The sequence below is a fragment of the Sorex fumeus genome, unplaced genomic scaffold, assembly GCF_029834395.1.
Source record: "Sorex fumeus unplaced genomic scaffold, SorFum_2.1 ptg000043l, whole genome shotgun sequence".
NCBI lineage: Eukaryota > Metazoa > Chordata > Mammalia > Eulipotyphla > Soricidae > Sorex > Sorex fumeus.
Window position 1 is genome coordinate 46,418,888 of NW_026606100.1, and position 24,811 is coordinate 46,443,698.

Sequence of the window (24,811 nt, forward strand, 5' to 3'; positions counted from 1 at the left end):
GACTCTTCAGATATATGTTTAATACTTACAGAGCATAATTCATATATTTGGGGGCCTCCAGGAAGTACTCAGGGGACCTGGGGGTCTCTCCCAACCGTTCTCAGCCAACCAGGCTGAGTAGGCCCATGCCAGGGTCAGGCGGCTCCCTGCTTCTCAGACCCAGCTGAGTCAGAGGCCCTCAAGACCACCACTCTGGCAGTGCTTGGGAGTCTCCAGGCAATGTTTGGCGGGGGCAGGAAGTGCTGGAATTCAAACTTCAGTCTTGAGCATGAGCCTCTGGCTGCTGGGCCATCATCTCCCCAACTCTTTGATTTGAACTTGTCAATAAACTTGATGGGTAGGACCTAGCATCTGCACTATCTATCCCTTGATATCTTCCATACTTTAAACAAATGCTTGTCCACACACACACACATACACACACACACACACACACACAAGTCTTTCTCTTAAACCAATAGGAGCTCTTACAATTGCCTTTATTTTTTTTAAACAAAACAAATTATTTAATAGGAATGAAGTTCATATGAATATTGCATAAAGATAAGTTTTTCATCAATAAACCACATTCTTCCCATGCCTAAATAACATAGTGTACTGGAATTAAAAGACATCTACAGAATATCATAGCAACCAGTTAACCCTGGAAAACCAAGCTGAGCAAAATAAATAGCAGCAGTCAACTTATTTGTACCATGTTATATAAAATGCACTGTGATTTTTAATTCCTTTATTGCCACTTTTCTTCTTTAAAAATTTTTATTAGTGAGACACCATGAGGTACAGTTGTAGACTTACAAATTTTTGTGCTTGGGTTTCAATTACAATGATCAAATACCCATCCCTCCACCAGTGCCCATTTCCCACCACCACAGATCCCAGTATCCCTCCCACCCCCCATCCCCCCATCTCACTATTGCCACTTTTCTTTAATGGAGCAAACACTTCAAGAAAATTTGGGTATTATATTGAATCTTTTAGGATACTACTACTATATATATTTTTATTTAAATCAGATTTTTTTTCTCTTTGTATCATGAACACATACAGATACTCAGGATCTCGCATATGTTTATGTTTTTAAGGGACATAGCAAGTACTTGCTAATCATTGATAAAATAAAATAGATAAGGTTGCCCTATGTCTCAGTGATACTTGCCACAACCTCCAATGATATCCACAGTGTATATTGCCTGATCTATGGCCAATAGGAGGGATTTTTATACAAATAAAATTGAAAAAAAAACAACAGAACAGAAAAAACATGGTATGCTTCACGAATTTGCGTATGATCCTTGCATAGGAGTCATGCTAATCTTCTCTGTATCGTTCCAATTTTAGTATATGTGCTGCCGAATTGAGCACTTACAATTGCCTTTAGAGACATGAGCATCTGCTTTTGGAAGTGAGCTACCTTCAGCTAGGTGACTTGACGTTCTTCTAGACATCCTTCTAGAGTATTCTAGAATATTCTTCATGACAGTTTGACCTTGTCCTGTGTATCCACACCACCACCAAGCCCACATAGGCATGAATGGCAGAAACATGAATGCTGAGTCCCTTTCATTCCCTCAGGGGGACCATAAGGTGGGTATGACTTTCCCCTCGGAGCCAAGACTGCAGTGTGAGGGAACTGCCCTCTGATGTCAGTCGGGAAGGAGAGCCCCACTGTCTGCTCCCAAAGCTCACGCCTTCCCACCATTCTGTGCAGGCGTGTGGACTCCAGGAGATGGTTCTCTTCAGCAGGCTGACCAGTGGCAGGCCTCACTGTACCCTGAGCCTTTCCAGAGACTTCTCTGGGGACAGTGTGGGGCTAGAGGGAACAGTGAGGGGTACTGGTAGAAAGCTTGCTCAGGACTCATGTTTGGGATAGGATCGCCTTTTATTTTCTAAGTGAACACCAGAATTAAAGAATGAAGCATTCATTTACTCAGTGAATATTCTCTCGGCATCACATACATGTGTGCAGACACATACACCCAGCAGACATACCCTCACATCCTTACACAAATGCTCACGTCATCCTCAACACATAGAACCTGTTTCTGCAATTTTATTCATCTGCTCACAGACTAAAGAAAAGAATCACTGTGTGGCTGGTGTCTCTGAGAACATTCTCCACACATTTGGGCCCTGTGGCACCACGGTAGCCTTGTCCTGAGAGAAACTTGCTCACAGATGTTTCTAGAATGGCTTCAGTTATGACTTCCTCAAATCCGGAAGCCACCAAGATATCCTTCTAGAAATTGTGAAATATTCTTTTCTTCCTCTTCTCCGGAGCTCCCTCTCTGAAGTAAAAGTCAACGTTATCAACTAAACACTTGAGTCTTGACCTCTGCCCCCTCACCCTCATTCCCACTCAAATATTGAAGTCCTCACCTCCCCCACTCTGGTGGCACTTGGGGGAAAATTACCTCTGAGAGGTAATTAGGATAAAATTAGGTCACAGGGATGAGCTCTCTTGATAGGATTTTTGGTCTCAGAAGAAGACAATATTCTAGAATATTCTAGAGGAGAGGCCTTGTGAGCACATCGGAGAGGAAGTGGCACCTTCGAAAGCCAGGAAGTAGGGGTCTCAGGAGCAATGGAAGCAGCAGCTTTCCTTCTTGGTCTCCCAGCCTCCAGAGGGCGTATGTATGGGCATGAGCACATTTGTGATGCTGAGAGAACAGAAGTGTGCTCCTGGTGTGTGAGTCATTTGGAACTCTCTGATGAAGGCAGCCCAAGCAACTGAGATGGTCAAGGTCCCAGAACCAAGGCCAATGAGGCCCTCTGGACACTCCTCCACTTGCTGTTTCACTCTCTGACTCCTCTTCCATTCATTCTGGCCTCCTTGGTGGTCCCTGAATGCACAGAGCACCTACTTGCCCCAGGGCCTTTGCACTCCCACCCCTTTTACCAGGTAGGCTCTTATTCCACGTCAAGTCCCTGCGTGCGTGTCCTTCAAGTCTTTGTTCAAAAGACATCTTCTTGATGATGCTAGCTCTGGAAATTGGTTCATATGGCAACTCACCCCCTACTCCCCACTTTCAATCCTTCATGCGTGTTCTACTTTACATTTTTTCCAATTACATTTTTTCCAAGCACATTTCACTTTCTAGTATATTCTCATACTCCTTGTGTCTAATGCCTGCCACTCCCTGCAAAACTGCAAACGCCAAAAGAATAAAGAATAGAGCTATTTGCTTGGGGTTTTTTTACCCAATAAATCCCAAGTACCTCCAACAGTGTTTAGCGCATAGTTATTGCTCAGTACATTAAAAAACTTTGACCTACCTCCCCTGCAAGAAAGGTGACCATGTCATACCAGGGTTGCCCAGAAGATGGCAGTCGATGAACGCCAGAGACTCCTGGGAGCCTCCATTGAACTGAGGTTCCTCTCAAATCCAAAAGACAAGATCAAGTTCAACGGAAGTCCTAAGGCCGAGTTGCACCGTGAGAAAGACAGAGTATGTAGGAGGTGAACTGTTGTGCTGATAAGCATTTGTCTAGTGCTGGAGGCTCGACCCACCGTTCAGGGGTAAAATAAATAAATAAATAAATAAATAAAAACAGCTGCTGGGGAAAAGGGAGGCCAAAGTCTTCCCACAGTGGGAGAAAAGACTCAAGAAAGACTCTGGCCCAGGCCTGCGTCATCCCTCACAAAGCACAGAAATGTGGCATCAGGGCCCCACCACAGCCGTGAAGCAGTAACACCAAGAAGTAATGCCTTAGGGTCAGAAAGATAGTACACTGTGTAGGGTGCTTGCTTTGCACACGGCTGACCTGGGTTCAATTCCCAGCACCAAAAAAAAATCCCCCAATCCCCCCTAGCTGTGGTCCCTGAGCACTGCTGGGTAAGACCCAAGAAGCAACCACTAAAGACAAAGAAGTAAGGCCTTGCCTGAGTGGCTGTTTCTGGCCTTCCTCCCAGTAGGCCAGAAGATGTTCTCTTACAAGTACAATACCACCCTCGGGGGCCCTGCCAAGCACCCTCATCCCAGAGGCTTCTGTTACCTGAGCAATCAGGGAATCGAGTTGCAGCGGTAACAAATCCTCCCAAAGCCAAGTGCAAGGTGAACCCGCCTTAGATCAAATTCAGCTTTTGAATGTGTTGGGTCAGGGGAAGACTCCAAGGTAGATAGCGATGCTGAGTCTCCTGACCCAGAACTAGCTCAGCAGGTTGGCCGTCCAGGTCACTGTGAGGGGGCGCCTGGGCTGCCTCTCTTGAGGGTCCCCACTGCATTCATCAGTTGTGTTACCTTATTCATGCCCTTGAACACTCCCGAAAGCTACCCTCTCTGCATCCCTCTCACACGCAACAGGGGAGAGGGGTCATTCAGCCCAGCAGGGTGCTCCCAGCTCCCCCTCAAAACCGGGTCAAGGGACAACTCTGCTGGGATGCACCAGGATCCGGAGGAATCTCATGGAACATTCCTTTCAGCTCCTTGTGTGCTGAGATGGGGAAAGAGAGGCCCAGGGAGGGGCCAGGATCGGGATATGTGCTTGCAGAGAACCTTGCAGTCTGCCAGAGCACTGGGTGCTGAGAATTACCCAGCAGGGAAATGCTTGACTGGTGCCAGGAGGACTTCTCAGCCTGGGGTCTCGGGTTTTTCTTGTTTCATGTTTGTCTTGCTTAGGTTTCAAATATACACTAGTCCTCCCTGGCCCTAAGTAACCAGCATCAGGTCTTATCAATACAACAGTCCGCTGACCCTTGAATTGGGAGTTTCTTTAAAAAGTCCGTATCCTGAGCAATAGTGTAACGGCTGGTGTGCTTGCCTTGCATATGGCAGACCCGGGTTCCATCCCTGGCATGGCATCCCATATGGTCCTCTGAGCACTGCCAGGATGATTCCTGAGTGCTGAGCCAGGAGTAAACCCTGAGCACTATCAGGTGTGACTCCCAAAATATATTAAAAAAAAAAAAGGCCAGTGTCCAGACGGAATTACTGGACTGAAGTCTTGCAGCCTTGCAGCTCATTAGCTGGTGTCTGTCCTCAGTCAAGCATCTCTGAGATGGTCTTTTCATCTGTGAAATGGGGGCTGATGGCATTGGGCGTGTTCAATCCTGGGTCAGCAGGTACAAGGGAAAAAGTAGGAGGCACCAACATGAGCCATAGGTGTCGTTTGAAGTTGTTCAGGAGCCACATTAAAGACAGAGGAAAGGGAACAGGTGTGTCAAAGCACTGCCTGACCCCGTGAGTTTCAGTATTTGTCTCATTTAACCCATTCTGTTCCTACAGGTGACTCTTATCTCCCATGATCTACCCAAAATGCCAACGCGGATGTACAGGCGATGACTTTGTGCCAGATGGTCACAGTAAGCCTTGCAATGAGGCTGGTGTGGCCTTCGTACCACCAGTGTGTCTGAGTGATGGGCCTGGCATGTTTCAGGTGGCCAGAGGCATCCCCTGGTCAGCGCCATGGTGTAGGCGTTGGCGTATTTCCACTATGTGGGGACTGGCGGGGGTCAGGCCATTTTCACCGCAGTGTGAAAAGAATCAGCTGGGATTATTTTTCACTGCTTTGGGGGCGGGTGTCTCTAACTTGGTGGCTGTTTTACTTTCTGACACCCCCAGTCCTGCTGCTGTCAACATTGGACTCTCCTGCTGAACCCCATCCCCAGATCCGTGACCTTCTGCATCACGAGCAGGCCTGTGGCTTTCTTGCTGCGTGCCCGTGTCCACGCTGAGGTGGCAAAGAGGGGCTTGCTGGGAACACGCACACAACACACTGCGTTCTGGTGAGCACAGAGAGGAGGGGAGCTGATGGGAGAGCGGGGGACTGTCCTCCCCACCAGGTGGGGCACAGGACCCTGACCCTCACGGTCCCTGGACAGACACTGAGCTCACATTCCAGAGCCTTCCCTGGTCACATGCTGCATGCGTGTGCGCTTGGCCTGCGCGCGAGTGCGCTGACTACAAGGACGTGCTGGCTGTGTGTGGTACTTGGTGGGGCCCTCCTCTGCCTCAGGGGTGCGGCCAGGCTGTGCTTGGAGACAGGGAAGAGGTGAGCAGGCTTCTCCCTGGAGGGCAGGGAGGAGAGGGGGAAGCCTGGGTGTCCTGGCAGCAGTGTCAGTGGATGCTGGGAGAGGGTCAAGGGCCAGGGGGTTGGGGGGCGGGGAAATGGCAGGGAAGGAGTCAGGGGAACTTTATCATCCTCACTGGCTGGGACGAAATGGGCCACCGAGGCGGGGAGACAGAGACTTGTGCTGGAGAGGACACCAATGTTCTGGGGACTCAATTCTAGGAACTCAATGGGCCAGTGAGTGTGTGGGGAGGGGATGTTTGTTTGGGGACCACACCCAGCGGTACTCAGGGCTTACTTCTAGCTCTGCATTCAGGGATCACTCCTGGCAGTGCTTGGGGGACCCTCTATGATGGCAGACTGGAGCCAGGGTTGCTGTGCACAAGGCAAGCGCCTTAGCCTGGCCTGGGGGGTATGGGAAGGGAACCCCACTTCGTCTTTGGCACCCCAGCTGCAGACAGTGCCTCACTGACCCTGGGAGCGGAGCAGGGTCCTACAGCTGCTGTCCCCCACCCCCCACCACGCCTCTTGGTGTCACCGAGTGGCTGGCCCTCATAGCACAGGGGCCCGCGGACGTGGACCAGCAGTTCCCCGCTCCCTCTGAGGGCTTTTCGGAGGATGAAAGCAGGCCCCAGCGGAGGCCTCGCCTCCTGCCAGCTCCTGTTATTATGTTTTACGGGAGCTAGAGCTGGTGCCCTCACCTGGCTCGGGCTCAGGAGAGAGGCACCTTATTATTTTCCTCCATGAACTCGTTTTATGGATCCCAAGCACAACACGAACACAGTTCTATGCTGCTAGGGAACAACCCAGGCAAAGTTCCGAGCACGGAGGCTTGCCTGGGGACATTTGTGCCCCCGCCTGAACCTGGAGGGCCTCGCCGGAATGCAGGGCTGGGGGAGGAGGGCTGGGGAGGGGCGCAAGAGTGTCCAACTATTCACCAAGGGCAATGCCAACAACCAGCTCTCAGAAAGGCACATCCGGGCAGGGGCACAGCTGCCGGTGCTCGGAGCTCACTCCTGCCTTGGTGCTGAGGGGTCACTCCTGACAGGGTTCGGGGACCACGGGTGGCACTGGGGATTGAACCCTGGCTGGCCACATGAAAGGCAAGTGCCTGAACCTGTGCGATGTCTGACCTGTGTCTAGTCACATTTTGTCAGAGCTGGGCTTCACTGCTTTCTTCCTTTCGCAGATGATAACTTCCTCAGCTGAAAAAGAATCATTTAGACAATCTCCCTCCTCCCACCAGTTATAGGGGTGTCCCTGGTCATGGTGGAGAATGTCCAGATCTTGCAGGAAGAACATGAAACACTGTGTGATTTCTTAGCAGGTGTGTGTAGACTCCTGGTCCCTACCTGGGAATGGTTTGCTCCTAAATTCGTTTTTCATAGGTCACCATTTGGGCATTCAGGTTGGAGCTTAATGGGGGCAAGAGAAAACCCCAGAGACCCCAAGAGCATGTGAGTATACATGCACCTGATGGATGCACACCACACAGCACACATGCACCAACCAGCACTTCACACACACACAGAGACACACACACACATGCATGCATGCACACACATTCACACACATTCACACAGGTACTCATAAGCACACACATGCACCAACCACCACAGCACTTCACACACACACGCATATACACAAGCACACATGCACCGACTAGTACTTCACATACACACACACAGGTACACACAAGCACATACATGCACCAACCACCACAGCACTTTATACACACACTCCCTCCCGCCACACACACACAAGCACACATACACCAACCAGCACTTCACACAAACACACATACATATGCACATTCACACAGGTACACACAAGCACACACATGCACCGACCTCACACATACAGAGAGACGCACACACAGCACACATGCACCAACCAGCAAATCATACAGACACACACACACATAGGCATCATCCACAAAACACTTCGCTCATACACACAACCATGCAGACACACAGACACACCACAGTTACCACCTGCCCCTCAAAGCACTTCCCACACAACAACCAAAGAACTCATACTTCCTCCCATGCTGCCCAACACCCCACCCCTTCACACACTGTGTCCAGGCCCAGGCACCCATGCGTGCATACACCTCAGAGCGTTTGGGGGATCGCTCCCCCACCCAAGGTGGTTCACTCCCAGCTCCTGACAACCGACATGCTCTCCTCATGCCCATCACCCCCACCACAGTCAGCCCCGGTGCACGGCTGTTCATTCTGGCAACAGCAGATACTTGAACACCAAGATGTGCAGGCGCGACTTTTCTTTTCAGATTAATGAGCAGAGAAAGATGGGGGGGGGGATGGAGGGCTGAGAATGGCGGGAGAGAGCAATTACACCCAAATCTTTTCTCTGTTGATTAGGGATTCCTTCCCCAGCCTGCTTGGGCTCCAGCTAAATCTTTTTCTAATGAGATGTGGCTTATCCAGATCAGGGCACTGAGAAAAAAAGTTGCAATTAACTTTAAGAAGAGAAGGAGTGAGGAAGAGCAGCCAGTGGGGGTGGGGGGGTCTGGGGTCTGGGTGGGAAGCAGGGCAGCGCCAAGGGGCAGTGAGCCTGGAAGTGGGGGGCTTGGGGCGGGGGTGAATCTGCAGCCCCAGAGGACCAGCCCTGGAGATGCCAAGTTATGCTCCCCAGACCCCCGAATTGAAGAAAAGGTCCCTATGCCCCTGAGACAGGCTGAAGTCAGACCTCATGGTCCAAGCTCAAGTTCAGGACTGGAAGGTGGTGCTGGGGAGCTCTCCACGCTGCACCCCTCTCTTCTGTCCCCTTTGATGTCTGAGTGTTTCCTTCTGCCCACGAAGCTGCTTGCAAAGGCCTGGGCTCCCCCCGCCCTCACCCCCACCCCTTCTGCCCCACAGAGACCTCTGTCACCCCCTGGGTCTGGCACCAATCTCTCTGCCCTGTGGAACTGCTGGGGTTCAGCTATCCACAGGTAGCTTAGAGTAGTGGTGGTGAATGTAGGGTGCCCATAGCCAGCCCCGAGGTCCCTAACTTGTCTTGCATTCCCATCCAGGCGTGGGGGTCTCAGTCAGTGTCCTGAGTGGTCCAGGAGGTTCTGGGAGCAAAAGACATTTCAGACTGAGCTGGAGAAACGGCGCCCGCTGCCCACAGGTGCAGAGATGGACACTCCCGTGTCTCTGCCCGGAATCATTGAGATTGGGCTGGGGTCCTCCCTTCGTGCAGGAAGGAAGGGCTGGGAGTGTGGTCATACAGCACCTGGCTCTGCGTTGACCCTTACCCCTAAGATCCAGCAAAGGGCACAACTATGGGTCTGTCCCCAGCCCACTCCCCCACCCAATACACTTCCTGATAAATTCTTAAATCCATGTGTGTTTGGGATGGAGGGGCTGGCTTCCACAGAACCCAGAGATCCCACAAATCTGAGATCTCTAGCTCAACCCTTGGGGCAGGGTCTCAAAGAGTAGCTTGACATCTGCCAGCCACTCGACCTAGGGACCCTAAGCTCGGATGGGAGGGAAGGGACTGGTCAGCTGCATCTCCGTCCTCCTGTGCACATAGCCTTGCATGCTCGAGGGACCCTGCAAAGCTGGGTTCTTGGATGGTGTCACCTGAGCTGCCTCCTCTCCCTGTTCCTCAGCCCTGACATTGACAGTTAGATAAGAACTGTAGGCACGGCTAGAGACTCCTTGGGAAAATTACGGTCTCTAAACAGGCTTCCACCTGGTGAGTTTTCTCACTATTCACCCAGCATGTGGGTGGGCCCCCCAGAATCACTGGTCCTTCAGCGGGATATTTGGGTGACCCTTTACTAGTCAGCTCTGCCGATGACCCCAGGACAGGTGACTTCAGTCTGTTTTGCCATTTCTAAGTTCCAGAGACATCTGCTGGCTTCCCAAGTTGAGGACCCAGGCATGCCCTTGGAACCTGTTTCCCGGGTCCCTGGTGGTCAACCTCACCATCCACTCCTACCCTCTGCCACCCTCACCACCGAAGATGGCCCCGGCTCTCTCCTTGGTCACTCTGGCTCGCCCAATCGTTTAAGCACGTGTGCTTGAAACACTAGCTCTTGGTGTGGCGTTAGAACTTTGCCTTAAACCTAGAGCAAGGTCAGATGAAGGGGGGTGGGGGGGTGGGACCCAGAAAACAAAACACAAAACCCCGAAACAGAAATTGGACACAGGAGGGCAGCTGTAGACTGAACAGGAAGTGCTGGCCCGGGGCTAAATGAAACAGCTGTCACCATTGTTCTGGCCTGAAAACTGCCTTTGCAGACTCGGAGCGGGCCGGGCGCAGCAAGCAGATGTTAATAATTACAGCACATGAAACGAAGGGCACAGGATTAGGCAAGTGACGAAAAAGAAATGGTACCAGTAGATTTATAACTCGGGCAAATCTGGTAGGGCTGGTGGGGGTGGGCAGGGCGGCCTTGTTACAGATGCACCCCCCCCCCAACTCCCCCATTGATTCACACGTTGAAGTCGGCAAAGCAAAGCAAATTCTTTAGGCTAATTACATCAATAGGAAAAAAAAAAGATACCCCTTTGGCATCTCACCTTCCTGGATGGTCTCTGAATGAGTGTGGAGAGTGGGAATGTGGTTTAGATGGTTTTGGGGTTGTGAAGGTCTTCCTAAACTGACTTTTTAGGGTCCCCAAAGCCTCTGGGGCCATAGTTCAGAGCCTCCAACTTAAAGGAAATAGATGAAGTTCCCTGTATCCAAGCCCAGGACCAGAAGGGGATCAAGGGGGACGAATGCTGATGGTTCACTGGATCCCCGGGGACTCCTGGACTCAAAGCCCTTCTCAAAGCAATGACTTTCCCCGAAGGTTCAAAGTCAAAATCCAGGAGCTCAAGTTCTTTGCAGCTGAAATCGATTCACACATGTAACTCGGCCAGCCCCCACGCCTCGGAGGAAGCCAGGGGCCGCCGGGCAGTTGAAGGAAGTCAGCAAGGCAAGTTCCTGGGACGAACGACCTCAGTAGACAAAGCAGTCTTCCTCTGTTTTCTCAGCTTCCCTCCGTGCTTTTCCCCGGGAGCCAGAGTTGTAAAGAGCAAAACCAAGCCTCCCATCTCACCACCCCCGAGCTGGGACGTCTCTCGGAAAGGCTGGGAAGAAGGTAAAGCATGTGTTTGCCATCTTTACGCCTGATATGGAAACCATATGCTTAAATACACTCGCAAACATACTTAATAGAACACTCTCTTTTATTAAATGTGGTTTTATAAACACTCTCCCCAGCCAGGGCACCTTTGCTGAGCTGGAGGTTGGAACTTGGCAAAATAGTCTCCCCGCTGTTCCATCTATCGAGACACATTTTTTGAAAATGAGTCTCGGACCCTTGGAAAATAGGCTGGTTCTGATTATTATTGCAAGCGGGAAGGGGTGCACCGGGGCATCCTCTTTTTTTTTTCTCTGATAAATTAAAAGAACTGTAACGGGTGCTTTCTGCAACCTGTAAAAGGGCAGAGCCATCTGTGACTCATTTAGCAGCTCCTTACAGAAGATTTATTTGATTAATTCGGTCAGAAGAGAGAGAATATGGATTTTTCCCAGCTCAGGAAGGCACGGACACACACACACACACACACACACACACACACACACACGCACACATGCACACATGCACACACCCACCCTTAGGCAGACATAATAGGAATGAAAACTGGTGAATCGTGCTGTTGGGACTGGCCAGTCACTGCCAGGTGCTGAGATCCAGGCTTCTGCCCTGCAGAGGGAAGGGCTGAGTTCAGAACAGATAAAACATCTGTAGGCCCAGTGCCCCAAAGAGAGGAACGGACATTGGATCACCCTCACTAGACTTGGAGTGCTGGGATCAGGCCCCGGACATTACCACAAGACCGTATGGACAGGGAGACCAAAACATTCCCTGCAGATCTCGGCAGTCCACTTTTTCATATGGTGTTTTCCTTCTTGTCAGTCTTCCCTGTGCAGAGGCCAGATCCTGCCTGGTCTCTTGGGAGGGGAATCTTGGAAGGGGCATATCCACGTGGGCCAGGCTTTGTGTCCTGTGGATTCAGCTCAGTGCTCACAGGGAAAATCTCTTTCCATCTGATTTCTGATCTCAAGGACAGCTGGCCTCTGCAGGTCTCAGTTTCTCTGATGCCGATGGTTCTATCCTACAAGCAACTGAAGGTCGACTATGGGGAAGGCAAGAGGAATCATGAGAACATACAATCAAAGAAAACTCCAGATGCCTGTGGCTGGAGTGGCAAATAGAGGAGGAGTAAACGCATCACTGTTTTCCTTCCTGTGCCCGCAGCAGACATTACTAATTGATCCCAGTCTTCTTTCCCACCAACCCTCCATCATCTTCTCAACACAGTTCTCTGGAAGCATCTACCAACAGACAGGAATTAGGGCAAAATTGGAAAGTGGTTTATCATGCCTTCCAGCCACATGATTCATTTTGTGGCAGGATAAATAGGAACCCAGAAGGAGGTTAGATTGAAAGCCAGCAAGAAAGCCAGTCCTGTGGTGGTTCTCCATTTTCCCCAACCAAGACTCTCTGCATCTACCTGGAGAAGCTGGTGAAAGCTGAGGTACTGGGGTCACACACCTCTGTATTATGCTGGGGCTCTGCTCTTACTGCTCACAGCACCTTTGCAGACTGATTAAAAGTATGCCCTTAAGACGGCACTCATTTGTGGAATATAAAATAACATAATAATATGTCTGACACCCAAGGGCAGTAGATACAAGGGCCAGGAATATTGGAAGCCTGTATCATGAGCTGGGGGAGAAGACAGTTGGAATAGAAAAGGTATCACTAAGCCAATGATGGTTGGAGGAATTGCTCGGGATGGGAGATGTGTGCTGAAAGTAGATAAAGGACCGAACGTGATAGCCTCTCAGTATCTGTATTGCAAACCATAATGCCCCAAAGTAGAGACAGAGTATGGGGGAAATTGTCTGCCATGGAGGCAGGGGGAGGGCTGGAAAGCGGGGATTATACTGGGGACATTGGTGGTGGAGGATGTGCACTGGTGGAGGGATGGGTGCTTGATCATTTTGTGATTGAAAATCAAACATGAAAGCTTGCAACTCTATCTCACAATGATTCAATAAAAAATAAAAAGAATAAAAAAATAAAAGTATGCCCTTAAAGGCTGCAGAGATCAAAATCTTTCTTTTAAAACTCCGAAACAATTTTAAAATAATCTCTAAACTGGGATGGGATTAGGCAACCTAACCCTATAACATTTCAGTCGAGGGCCTGGGAATCTAGAAAGACGTGGTAGGTTTCATTTTGGAAAACTCCAGAATTGGCAGACTCCCCTCTTCTCCCCAAGGCTCTCCATCCTCTCTCACTTGCTAGACCACAGGCAATGCCTTAGATCAGAGTAGCCAGTCCTGGGAGAGAGCTGAAAGGGCAGGAATACACTAGGTCCTGAGTTTGATCCCTGGCACCTCCTGGCCTTCCGAGTCCTCTGGGATCTAGTCTAAAGGTGGATAGTGTTGCTGGGCCTGAAGAGCATTGCACAGTCAGGCCCAAGCACAGAGCCGTTAGGGCTGGCTGGACGAGTATCACTGGGTTGTGAGTCCTGGGTCTTCTGAGCACTGCTGGGGAGGAACCCCACCCATATTAAAAATAAAATGAAAAGAAGAGAAGAAACAACAGAGGCAGCCAGACTCAGCAGGCTGGAGGCACTGTATGTTACTCCGGATTGGGAATGGGTCATTACCCTGGTCTATGGACCTTTTTTTTTTTTTTTTCACTTTTTGGGTCATACCCAGTGATGCACAGGACTTACTCCTGGCTTTGCACTCAGGAATTACCCCTGGCGGTGGTGCTCAGAAACCATATGGGATGCTGGGAATCGAACCCAGGTCGACTGCGTGCAAGGGAAATGCCCTATCTGCTGTGCTACCACTCCAGCCCCTGGTCTACAGACTTTTTAGTGAGGTGACACTTTTCTGGGGGAAGAATGGCAGATAGAGGATAGAAGAAGTTCCTTACAAAGCCCTTTCCTGCTGCCACTTTCCCTGGACTTGACCTTCAGTGTCCCCAGGCTGACCGGGGATGCTCACTAATGAGCTCCCCTGCCAGGCAGTAGAATCCAGTCTTTGCATGGAAGATGGGAAGAGGGCCCAAGATGATGAATCCAAAAGCGAGCATGAGGCGGGCCGGCTGTGGGAGTGTGAAGCATCCATCGGGCACTGGCCTCGCAGTCCCCGGCCTCTCCTGGGGGCGCCTGTCACTTTGGAGGAGACTTGAAGACACTTGATTTAAACACGCCTTCTACAATCGTGTTGACACTCTGGATTTGTAATTGCTGGCGAAGAAAAGTTTGCTGACCGCTTCATACTGGAGCCCTTATATGGTCTCTGGAAAAGATCACAAATATTGAAATAGTGAGGTCCCAAATAATGAGTTTTTTTCTTTTTTTAAACAGATCTCAAATGACACCCCTTTGAAGGGATTTGTTGACCAAACAACATTTGTGGAAAAGTGTTTGTACTGTGAAAGTGGTTTTCTGGAATGTTCCGGATTTTTTTGGGGGGGGGGGTGGAGAAGAGAGGGGGTGACTGAACAGATTGAAGGAGCCCCTTTTGGAGGGGGTAGAGCTAGGGAAAATAAGGATGGGGAGGTGGGTCACAGGAGGGGAGGGTCTTAGAGCAGCATTTTGGAACCTATGCAGGAACGGATGAGCCAGTCAAGTGTGTATGAGTAACCCCCGTGGCATAGCAATAAGATGGTTTCTGTGCTACTGGGAATTATAAATTTGAGTCCAGCCTGGACTGAACAGTGGTACAAGCTTGGCAAGTGGGAGAAGGTCTCCCTGCTTCAGTTTCCTTCCATGTTAAATTGAGTTAGATCAGCACCTTGGCCATAAGCTTGCATTGAGGTCTACATGAGCTAAAGCCATTAGAACAGGGACTGGAGCGCTGGAGCGCTAATACAGCAGGGAAGGCATTTACCTTGCATGCAGCTGACCTGGGTTCAATCCCCGGCATCCCATGTAGTCCCCCAAGCGTGCCAGGAGTGAGCTCTGAGTGCAAAGCCAAGAGCAATCCCTGAGTACTGTAGGGTATGACCCAAAACAAAACAAACAATAGAGAGGGAAAAAAAAAAACTGAACTAGGCTAGAGGGACTGGACTAGAGGACCAAGAAAATATTATCTTCCGGGCTGGAGCGAAAGCACAGTGGGTAGGGCGTTTGCCTTGCATGCAGCTGACCCAAGATTGATTCCCAACATCCTATATGGTCCCCTGAGCACCGCCAGGAGTAATTCCTGAGTGCATGAGCCAGGAATAACCCCTGTGCATTGCCAGGTATGACCTAAAAAGCAAAAAAAAAAAAATGTTATCTTCCAAACGCCCGTTCACAGAGGGCTATGGCAGCTGCCTCCAGTGGAATGTCGTGAAATAAATCCCAGACTTCTTCCTGGTCATGTGGGTGGACTGGGAAGGATTCAGTCCCAGAAAGCCGTGTGTCACATGGAGGTAATGCTCTCTGATGTTTAGGCAGGGCCATCTATGTAGCTGGGGAGGAGAGGAAGATCTGTTAAGGGCTGGGGGCTAGTGGACGCGGGAAGAGCGAGCTGGTATGATGAGGGGAACAGCTCTGACATTGACTGTGGTGACAGGTGCATGGACTTGTGGGTTTCCAATGACCCTCCTGGCAGTGGGTGGATTGTGTCTGTATCTGCTACACATCTTCCCAGAGCTCACCTCTGTTAAATAAACATCAGAGATCCCTTCAGGGGAGGCTGAGGCAGGGTATGGAGGAATGAACCTTTCCATCCTCAAGAGCCCCCAGAGGTGCCACTTAAGACAAAGCCCAAATCGGGCTCAGGTGGTCTGGCTCAGCCTCCTGGCATGGCTATGCCTTACAGACAAGTGAGGGACCGGAGCGATAGCACAGTGGGTAGGGCATTTGCCTTGCATGCAACCGACCCGGGTTTGATCCCTGGCATCCCATATGGTCCCCCAAGCACCGCCAGGAGTAATTCCTGAGTACAGAGCCAGGAGTAACTCCTGAGCATTGCTGGATATGACCCCCCCCCACAAAAAAAGGACAAGTGAGTTTCTCTCCAGCATGGATTTTGCCAAAGTAGGGAAAGCTGCCCCCAAAGGGGCTGCTGGAACAATAGGGAATAATCATAGTCTGGGGTGCAACTGCTACCAGTTGTTCCTTTAAAGAAGGGAGATTTTCGGGGGACATTCAATCTTTTCTTTTTTTTTTCTGAAAAGGAAACAGTAGGCCAAATAAGGGTGGAAACCTCTGCTAGTATTTTCAATTATAAAATGAGGTTAGGGGAGACAGGGTGGTGTGGGAGAGCAGAGTAGTGAGAGCGTATACACCCGACCCAGGTTCTATTCCCATCATCACAGGGTCCCCTGAGAATTTCTGGGTGTGGTCCTACCAGGCCCCAGCTGCTTGCATCCTCAGGTTCTTGTTTTGAACCCAAGGTCCAGTTTGACTGAGACTTGCCAGGAAGTCCCTCAATCTCTTGAGCACTGCTTGGAAGGCACCCAACACCCCACCTCCTCTTCCCACCTCACACAAATGAGTTGGTGGGTATACTCACAATAATCCCTAAAATTAAAGTCCCAGAGTTCACAATGACTCAAACTTTTCAGCCGGCCAGCTCAGGCAATGCCAGGTCCTGAGGGGCTACAGGGTTCTCAAATGGATAAATGTCCCCTGAGTGCAAGGGTCTTGCATTCTAGAGCCTTGGCTAGAGCTTGTCATGCCTCACCAAAACTCGGTGGAACACAGGAATGGGAGGGGGTTTCCAGTGAAGACAGATGAGTGCAGAAGGGCCCAGGAGTGCCCATGTGCCCAGCCCATGCCAGAAGCAAGGAACAGAATCTCCCTCCGTCTCTGGCAGCTGCCACCCCTTGATCTTGATGCCGTCTGCACAGGGACTGTCTGTCCCTCATTCGGAGCCACCTCCTGCCCTGCACCCTGTTGGTAGCACTTTGTTTCTGTGCCCTACATGTTGGTCCAAGCCTTTGGCTCCCACCTGTGCTGGCACCAAGGATATGGGGCACTGCCCTGGCAGGGAGGTGGGGAGTGCGGTTAGGCGGGCACCCATCACTTTTGTCCCCAGCACAAGTAGACCTGTTCTGTGCCATTGGGCCAGGATGGACCTTACTGGGCACAGCAAACTCAGCCCATGAGTCAAGGCAACACCTGGCCGGAGTGCCCATGGGTCACCTGGACGGTGACCTTCAGTAAGAAATCCACTTTCCCTCACCACTTCATACCCAAGAAACATTCCTTGTTCTTGCTCACATTTTGGTCATTCCTAGTCTGCATTGTGAAAATGCTGCTTGTTTCTCAAGACTCACGCACTGACTTTGGCCCAAAGTTTCAAGAACACTGAGTTGGGGCCAGAGAGACAGGGGTTAAGGTACTTGCCTCGCATACAGCTGCATCCGTGATCATGAACTGAACCCCAAGATTGCATTTGGCCTTCTGAGTACTGTCAGGAATGCCCCCCCCCAAAAAACTACAGGTTGATTTATTATTGAAACATAATAATAAAGTAAAAACCATTGAATTGGAGGCTTGAGAGGCAGTACAGGGGTTAAGGTGCATGCTGCACATTCTGCCAACCCAGATTCAATCCTCAGCACCACATCTGGTAAGTGAGAGCACCTCTGAGCACAGAGCTGGGAGTGAGCGCTGAGCATCGCCAGGTGTGTATGGGCCGAATAAAACAAAATTCCGGAACTGGAGAAATTCCGAAAACAGTGAAATGTAGCCTCTTTCCTTATATTCTGGTCCACCAACTTAGGTCTCAGCGAGACAGTCTAATCATTAGCAACCTTCCTCATGCATCTCTCTCAGCAACCACTTGGGCTGTGAAGACTTGGGGGCAGGAGGAAGAGATTCCCAGGGGTCCCTCCAACATAGGTGTGGTGCAAGTGCCTTATGTGGGTTTTCTCAGCTCTGAAACTCAGCGTTCGGGTCATGGGCCTAGAGGCAGGCTGTCAGGAGAACAGCAGAGGGTCGGATGGATAGTACAGTGGGAAGGGCGTTTGTGTTGCATGCGGCCAACCCAGGTTCAATCCCCAGCATCCCTTGTGGTCCCCTGAGCCCCACCAGGTGTGATTCCTGAGTGCAGAGCCAGTAGTAACCCCGGAGGAGAACAGCAGGCCAGGGTTTGAGTGCAAAGCAGCTCAGTCCCAGAGTCATGAATGGAAAGAAAGGAAAGAGCCTAGAGGACATTCATTTGTGTGACTTTGAATTCTGCTTCTCTTCTTAGCCACCACCACCCTGCTGTTTGAAGTGTCTACTCTCCCCAAACACACGAGGCACCACAGGAAACACACGTCCCTGTTGTGTTTACACATGTAGGAGGCTAAGCATACCTGGATTCTGTCTTTTCAACCGTGATTTATAGATGTTGCTGGAAAGTATTGCGTCAGTGTATACAGCACCGTCACCCGCCTGCCAAGTCATGCATTCACTTCCCCAGTTCTCTATCTTTGGCTTGATTTCTAGCTGTTGTGCTGTTTCCAACCTTGAATGACCACAATGCACGTTTTTGCACCTATGCTATGTGCACAAGGAGGGCAACTTCCTTAGTGGGGCTGCAAGAGGTGAAAGTAAGGACCGTAAGTAAGTTTGTAAGGAAGTGGTGGAAGCACAGGTGATTTTTAATGCACGTTGTCGAGTTCTCCAAAGTTCAGGGAACTGATACTTTGGCATTAGTGCAAGACACCATCAGCATCATTACAGTGATTTCCGTTGTGATAGAAAAAAATGATCTTTTTTGATTTAATTTGTTTTTTCTGGATTATATGCCACCAGGCCGTTACATCTGGGACTTGCCATTTACATCCATGTCCATATCCTGTTTTCTCTCCATTGACAGAATCCTTCCTGAGTGGATTGCCTCCAGTTCCCAGACTCCCTTGCAGCTCACTGTGACAAGGTGGCTAAGTGCTGGTCAATAAGGCTCAAGGGGAAGAGTAACTAGCAGTGCCCTTAAAGGGAAAGAACATTTTCCAAAAGGGCTGAACCAGTCAGCATTCCCACCAGCAGTGAAAGAGGGTACATATCTCGACACATCTACACCAGCACCGGTTAAGAAGGGAGCACCAAACAAAGGGTGTCGGGAGGATCCTCCCAGGATGGGAGAAGCATGCTGAAAGTAGACTATAGACTGAACATGATTGCCACTCAATGCCTCTCTTGCAAACCACAGCACCCAAAAGGAGAGAGAGAACAAAAGGGAATGCCCTGCCACAGAGGCAGGGTGGGATGGGGGCTTGGGGGGTGGGAGGGATACTGGGATCCGTGGTGGTGGGAAATGGGCACTGGTGGAGGGATGGGTACTTGATCATTGTGTAATTGAAACCCAAGCACAAAAATGTGTAAGTCTACAACTGTACCTTATGGTGTCTCACTAATAAAAAAAAAAGAGGGGGGGAGAACACATGACCTTCCTCAACCCCTTGCTCTGCTGTCTGGATTGTGTCAAGGAACCCAGAGCTCCAGCAGCTACCTTGGCCTGCGGTAACAAAGAGAAGAGAGGTGTGAGGATCTACATGTAGATAGAACAAATTAATTCTATAATGTACATATACTTCCACTTTCAGTTATTTAGGACAATCTTGTTTAAGTCATTATTATTATTATTACTGTTATTTCCCCTGTACAGTTAAACTTAATCCAAATGATTGGATTAAATGCTTAATTAGCTGAGGGCAGGAAAATTGGCTTAAAGGGATGAAGGCCATATTTACCAAAGTTCAGGGGTTCAGTCCCTGGTGCCATGTGATCCCTGAACACCACCTGGAAGCAGCCACAAGCACTGAGTTGGGAGCAGACCCTGTGGTCCAAAACCAAAAAAAAAAAAAAAAAGAAAGAAACTTTTCTTTGCAAGCAATAGAAACTAGGTTCTATAAAACTTATCAATACCAAGTAAACTTTAGATTCTTTGGAGGGGCACACCCAGCAGTGCTCCTGGGTCTGTGCTCAGGGGTCACTTCTGACAATGCTTGGGGGACCCCATGCAGTGCTGTGGAACTGAACTGGGGTAGGCTGCTTGCAAGGCAAGCGACTTAAGCTCTGTACTATCTCTTCAGCCTGACAGAAAACCCCTGGGGATGATATTAGGACTTTGCAGAATCTGCAGACTTGGGAAAAGTGTGAGGAAAGAACAAAAGGAGCTTTGAATGCTCAGGGGCAGGGATGAGGATACAGAGAAGACTGTGTGTCTCTGCTTTGTTGATTTGTGGGAAGTTGTTTCTGCTGCCACTTTCCCAGATTTTGGTTCCTTAGGGCAGTCGAGTTTCTGGCATAGAATGAGATCACCACTCTTCCATCCCTTTCTGCTCAGAAAGCAGATTTCCCAAGATAGGCAGTTCCTCTCCAGGTGGTGAGCGGGCATATAGTGCCCCACTCAGGTGAGAAAGGGATTCTTACACCAGAACATTATTTCGGCCTGACAAAAAGTTGTCAACTGTGGCTGGAGCGAGAGTACAGAGGTAGGGCATTGGCCTTGCATATAGCTGACCCAGGTTCGATACCTGGCACCCCACGTGGGCCCCCAAGTGTGCCAGATTGATCCTGAGTGCAGAGCCAGAAGTAAGCCCTGAGCATCACCAGATGCAGCTACTTCCCCACCCTGAAAAAAAAAGTTGTAAAGTGCTGGTTTTCTTAGACTACACACTTAAAATCCAGGGGAATCAAATCCACCATGTCCAAGATAGAATGGCCAACGCTTTGGGGACCTGGATGGCCCGGGGCAGTACACAAGCTGTCCGATGGTCAGGCTGACCCCGCTCCTCACTTCCGGCAGCCTCTTTCTTCCACCATCTGTCTGCACCTGTCGGTTGCAGCCAGACTGAGTCTCAAGGCCTCTCCATCCCCATCACTCTGGTCAATCTTAGACTTGACACCAACGCGTTCTCAGCCTCCACGGCAGCAGCTCTGGTGGGGCATGACTCAGTGGGGGAGACTGTGAAGAGTCTATTTTTTTTTCTTTTTGGGTCACACCCAGCGATGCACAGGGGTTACTTCTGGCTCTGTGCTCAGGAATTACCCCTGGCAGTGCTCAGGGAACCATATGGGAGACTGGGAATCGAACCCGGGTCGGCTATGTGCAAGGAAAATGCCCTACCCACTGTGCTATTGCTCCAGCCCCGAGACTGTGAAGAGTCTAAAGGTGACGAGGTGCATGTGGAAACGTGCTGGGTCTCACAGATGTCACCTAACTTTCCCTGTGATCTGGTGTCTTGTGCCCATCAGTCACTCAGAGGTGCACCAGGGCCAGATTGTGCTGCCTCAGGAGGTCCCCCTGAGAAACATTTCCCAAACTGGGGGCCCCAATGGTGGCACACAGCATACTACCTGGACCAGGTGAGTGAGTCTCACAGAGATGCATCTGAACTCCACGTGGGGGGCCCAGGTACCAAGACAATACTCCCGAGTTGTTACCTTCTCCTTCCCTACTACCTCCCCACCCACTCCCATCTCCCCACCCCAGGCTGGTCTCTGGGTCTTTTTTTTTTTTTTTTTTTTTTGCTTTTTGGGTCACACCTGGCCATGCACGGGGATTACTCCTGCCTCATGCACTCAAGGATTACTCCTGACAGCGCTCGGGGGACCATATGGAATGCTTGGAATTGAACCCAGGTCAGCTGCATGCAAGGCAAATGTCCTACCCGTTGTACTATCTCCCCAGCCTGCTGGTCTCTGGGTCTTTCAGAGCTGAGTATGTAGCAGAGAAATAAAGGGGGAAATAAAAGCGGTCCAGTTCCTCATCACCAGAGCCTCCTGGAAAGAGAGCACATCCCATCCTGGGATTCCCAGCCTGCAAGGATTCAAGATGCTTCTGTGGAATCCTGAGAATTTTTGCAATCTGTCAGAATCTTGGGGAAGAGGCCCTGTGGGCTGACTGGCACTTCACATTCCTCTGCAGTGATCGTGAGTGACATCAGCGGGACTTGGCGACAAGGGGACTCTGGTGGGAGCCTGAGCTGCCCAAATATAGGACTGCGGCGAGAATCCACTGTAGGAGACAGTAAAGCAATTAGGACAAGAAATGCATCTGCCAAACAAGACAAACAGCGTTCAAAGTGCAGACCCGTGGGCTGAAGCCAAGGAATGGGATAAGGGTAAGAGAGTTCTTTTACTGAATAGATGCCTTTGAAGAGCCAGACCCAGTGTAGGGATGGGCCCGGGGACAGGGAGACAGGGAAGAGAGGTATGCATGCAGGACAGTATGTAGGAAAATGTCCTTCCTTCACTGTGTAATAGAAAGCTCACTGAGAAACACTGAAATGGACAACAGCGGCTTGGATTGATGTATTTCCATACAATCTCGATTTGCACTATTCTGTTGCCATTTAAAAACACTTAGTGAGGGGCTGGGGCGATAGCACGTGGCCGACCTGGGTTCAATTCCCAGCATCCCATATGGTCCCCTGAGCACTGCCAGGAGTAATTCCTGAGTGCATGAGCCAGGAGTAAGTCCTGTGCATCGCCGGGTGTGTCCCCCCCCCAAAAAAAAAAATAGAACACTCAGTGACCCAGGTTCCATTCCCACCATCCCATATGCTCCCCGAGCACTGCCAGGAGTAATTCCTGAGTGCGGAGAGCTGGGAGTAGCCCTTGAGCATCGCCGGGTGTGACCCAAACAGCAAAAGAATGAAGGTGAAATGAGCAAATGGACGCGAAGTCGCTCTGACCCGTAGCTGCCACTGCTGCTGAGAGAGTCTTCCTGGAGGATTCAGTGCAGGCCCTTTGGGAACTGGCGGTGGTGTTTCTGGAGCCCCTTTCTGAGGCACACCAGGCTGGCCGCCAGCTCCCCTTTCTTGCATTCCTGTGCTCCTTTCTCCTGTGGCCCTATTGGTCTCTGACGACTTAGGCCTGGGCACAGCTTATGCTTCCTTCTGCTGCTCTCAGCCTCTTCCTGCTCGCCTTCCCCTGCTCAGAGCTGCGCTGTGCATTATCTGGCCCTGCTCAGGCCCCCACAGACTACGGAGGAAAAGCAGCCTCCTCCAGATTTTTTTTTTCTTTTTGGGTCATACCTGGCGGTGCACAGGGCTTACTCCTGGCTCTGCACTCAGAAATTACTCCTGGCGGTGCTCAGGGGACCATATGGGATGCTGGGAATTGAACATGGGTTGGCTGCATGCAAGGCAAACGCCCTACCCACTGTGCTATCACTCCAGCCCTGGCCTCCTCCAGATTTAGGTTAAGAGCCTCAGCCATCTGATCATTCCTTAACTTATCAGTCTTGTGTGGATCTGGGAAGCTGAAGCTTGAGCCTGAATCCAGGTGTCAGTGTCCCAGAGCTATGAGAAGTTTGGGAACTCTTGCTACTTGAGGTCAAGGGTATGTCACCTCTGTGCACTGGGGTGTTCTCTGTGAGAATGGAAATAATAGGACCTGCCTATGGGTTTCACAGGGCTGCTGGAAGGTCAGACGGGTGTGAGGGCTGCATTGGTTGCTGTGATGTGAGCCACTGGGTGTCTGGAAACCAGCCAGTGCTTTCCTTTCACACTGTTCCTTCCACCTGGAGTGCAGTGTCACCCAGCTACCCCCATCCAACTGGGGGTCCCATTCAGAGCCAACCACCCTGTGTCCTCACTGGCCCTCATTAGCGGGCTGCCATGATCTCTTCCCTCAGGGTTCCAGTATTGGGTGTCTCCTCCTCTCTCAAACATGCTTTCCTTGACTGGAGAGACAGCACAGGAGTAAGGCACTTGCCTTACATATGACGGACCCTAGCACCATATGTGGTCCCCGAGCCTGGAGCAATCCTTGAGCGTAGAGCAAGGAGCAAGCCAAGCACTGCAGCTGTGGCCCCAAACCTCAAAAACAAAGGGGAGAGAGAGAGAGAGAGAGAGAGAGAGAGAGAGAGAGAGAGAGAGAGAGAGAGAGATCACGTCATCCTGGTCATTCTGGCCAAAGATGCTTTCTCTTTCAGGACATGTGTCTCCTACAGGCGCTTTCCCACATCAAAGACCCATCCTCAAAGCCCCACACAGCCCACATAGAGGTGCCTAATAGACGCTGATGAAAACGGCAGGCGATAGATGGGTGAATGAACGGATGAATGAATGAGGGGGGTATGATGGTTCACTGAAGCCACACTAGTGGGCTGATCGCCACCTGGAAGATGGTGTCTAATGGGACAGCCACTGACCACTCACGGTTCAAAGGCTAAAGCAGAAAAGGACCCAGCTGTGGGGGGCTGGGTGTGTGGAAGGGGGAGCAATGTGTGTGCAGAGCAGCCATTTCTCCTTCCCCTTCCCTCGGGGTGCAGGTGAGGGGCAGGAGAGCGGAGCAATGCCTCATCCCCCCTGGGCCAGGCTCCAGAAATGCCTCCCCATGAGGGGTTCAGGGCAGATGGTGGGAGGGGGGAGACTCGGGGTGACCCGAATATGCCGCACACAGGAGCACCTGATTTATTATCAAGGACCCAAAACCCACAAAGAACAAAGGGCCCGGGGACATTTGTGACCCAGCTGCTCAGTCTTCATCTTGTGCCAAGGCCCCACACTCTCTGGACTCCCAAACCCTCACCGACAAGTTCGCCTGAGCCCCTCCACCACCACCACCACCACCACCCCCCGCACCCCTATCCCCGCCCACTGCCGTTCCACTCGGAGACCACACATTCCTCAGGCCATGCTGAATCCGAAGTATTTGAGCGCCTGATATCTATCTCCGTATGGAGTTTTGTTTTATCATGAGGCCCCTGGAAAGTTTTTGATATCTCTTCGAAACAGATGTCAGGCAAAAAGCTTTTCGCACAGATCAAGGGCAGGTTGGGGCCTTTGAGATGGGTCTGAATGTCCCCCTGAACATCGTTCCATCTCCTA

The 24,811-nt window shown here is 50.7% G+C and overlaps 1 non-coding gene across 1 annotated transcript; it reads right to left on the bottom strand.

Moving 5' to 3' along the window:
* Positions 1-1,258: 1,258 nt before the first annotated feature.
* Positions 1,259-1,365, bottom strand: LOC130030009 (U6 spliceosomal RNA). The gene has a single exon (XR_008793441.1). It is a non-coding gene; the product is annotated as a U6 spliceosomal RNA (small nuclear RNA).
* Positions 1,366-24,811: the final 23,446 nt, after the last annotated feature.